This window comes from Vigna radiata, chromosome 8 (assembly GCF_000741045.1).
Source record: "Vigna radiata var. radiata cultivar VC1973A chromosome 8, Vradiata_ver6, whole genome shotgun sequence".
NCBI classification, from domain to species: Eukaryota; Viridiplantae; Streptophyta; class Magnoliopsida; order Fabales; family Fabaceae; genus Vigna; species Vigna radiata.
In genome coordinates this window covers 45,409,815-45,412,262 of record NC_028358.1, presented here as the reverse complement: position 1 = coordinate 45,412,262, position 2,448 = coordinate 45,409,815, and the positions used below count along the sequence as shown (strand labels likewise).

The window sequence follows — 2,448 nt, the reverse complement described above, 5'->3', positions numbered from 1 at the left end:
TTGCTCCCTCGTTCTGGTCAAGGTGCTCTTGATGGAGAGAGTGGGAGGTCCTAAGAAAGGTCTGGCTATGGTGGGCCTCGCGGTCCTTATCGTGGGGGACGTGGAGGTTTTGGTGATGGGGAAGCTGGTGAAGATGGGCAACCACGACGAGTCTATGAACGTCGCAGTGGGAGAGGGAACTGGGGACTACCAACTGATGAACTTGCCCAGTAAGCGCTTCTTTTGAGACCCCTCTGCTCATGATTTCTGCTTAATACTATTTTGATGAATTTTTATTGATGCTTGTTTCTTTTCCTCTTTTGAATTTTACTTAGGGCAACTGATGATGTAAATGAAACTGCTAAGAATTTTGGCGAAGAAAAGCCTTCTGGTGATAATAATGATGTTGCTGCTGATGGAAACAAGGAGAATCCTGCTAATGAGGATGAAGAAAAAGAGCCTGAGGATAAGGTGATTGTTCAATTTGGTTTCAAGTGCTTCTTTGATTTTCTCTTCATCTGCTTTTTTTTGTATATTTTTAATTTTGTTTTTTACTTTTTATGTGGATACTTTTGTTTCAATTATATAACTGACCTAATATGGAATCATCACTTTGCATGTGACCATCGATGTTAAAGTGAGTTACAAATTGTAGGAATGATAATCCAATAAAGTTTAGCTTTGACTTTAAGCTATGGATGCTTAGGATGCTTTATTCTTTATTTGTTTTTGTACTACTGTTATTTCTGTGCACATCTAAATCTTAACTTTGGGTTTTGAAAATTCCTGTGATAGTTCACTCGTTATTTATACCTCGGCAGAAGAAAGTCTCACTTTGATTATTTTCTTTGATTAAAATAGATAATCGTTACGACTTGTACTTGTCTAATTATTGATTTTATTGTACTGCTTGTGCTATTTTTTCATTGGATTGTATGGATTATGCTTGGAAACTCTTTCTTTTGTTGTTGTTTTTGCTTCCATTTCATCCTTGTGATGATCTGTAAAATTGGCAGCTTACATGTGGTATATTTCTTGATTACTTTTGAATGTTGTGCACACGACCCTGGTTTTTTTGTCTTTTACGTACATTTTGTTGACTTTGTCCCATTCTGTTTATTGGATTTGATAGCATGAACGAGTTTCTGAAGAGAAAGCTTCTATAGAGCACGTGGACGTGGACGTGGTCGAGGAAGAGGTGGTCATGGTGGGTATCCAAAAGCCAACGTTCCAGGTCCATCAATTGAAGATCCTGGGCAGTACTGTGCTGATATTTTTATGTACCTTGTCTCAATTTTGGTTAGGTTTTTAATTTAATTTAACGTCCTAAAAAGTAAATTTAGATTGTTTCTTTGTGCCCCTTATTTCCTTTCCTTATATAGACGAAACGCATCCCCTATGTTATGTTTTACTTTTAGGGTAGGCTGCCCCCCCTTCCTTTCCGGTAGCTAGTTGGATGCATTGCAAAATGGAAAATTTGTTAATTTTTTTAAAGACAAATTATCTGCTTCAAATTTGTTTCAAAAGTTTATGCGATATGAAAGTTCTACAACGTCTTTTCTTTAGCGGTCACTTAAAGATGTGTATATTTTTATCTTTGTAATAAATTATTAAATGTCATTAATCATGAATTTTTTTTAAAAGTTATACTCCTCGTGACTCTTTAAGTCATAATAAATATGTTAAAAAATGCATTTAAAATATACTGTGATTTAAAAGATTATATTAAGTGAACCTTTCATGTGGTAAATTTGGTGTCTATGTCACGGCAATGATCATACAAATTTACATCTAAGAGAGCAATTCAAACTTCCTATTGCCTTTGAATGGTGGACAAATCGTAATAACCATATGTAAACCACGATGAAATTTGGAAGCGTATTTTACACCCACTTGTTTTTCAAAATATGGACCACACTAACGTATAGGTTGAGGGATACAGTTTCACAATCACAACAAAACTACGTACTTTTCAAATCCCCACTTCATATTTTCCAAATATATTGTTTAATTTTAAAGTTATAAAAGACTAATTTTGTGGGGTTTTTAAATTTGACTATTGGTCCTGGGTAGACCTGTTAAATAGGCCTGACCCTAGTCCAAATAGGCCATAAAAGTTCCTATGATCAAAAAAGCCCTTTATTAAAAAAGTCTCCAGGACTAAAAAGTCCTGTGGGTTAGGGTTAGTCCATGGGTTTTTTATTTTACAAAAAAAAAATAAATATCCAATAATAAATTACATTTTTGTAGAGAAAAAGAACATTATATTAAGTGTATAAATTGGAAAATACGTGTAAGCATATTTCTTTTACTTTAATAAATATTTTTTTACATAATTATTAATTAGAAAATAATAAATAGGATTTTATATTTTTCATCCCTAAATTTGACGTTAAATTGAAATTAGTATATATTTAATAATCTTTCACAAATTTTAATCTTCAAACTTATTTAACTTCTTCTTACATG

General features: G+C 33.2%; 1 long non-coding RNA gene across 1 annotated transcript; it reads left to right on the top strand.

Annotated features, from left to right (window-relative positions):
• The first annotated feature begins 15 nt into the window (after positions 1-15).
• On the top strand, positions 16-1,216 carry LOC111242409. The gene is made up of 3 exons (XR_002669522.1): positions 16-209; positions 315-450; positions 1,112-1,216. It is a non-coding gene; the product is annotated as an uncharacterized LOC111242409 (long non-coding RNA).
• Positions 1,217-2,448: the final 1,232 nt, after the last annotated feature.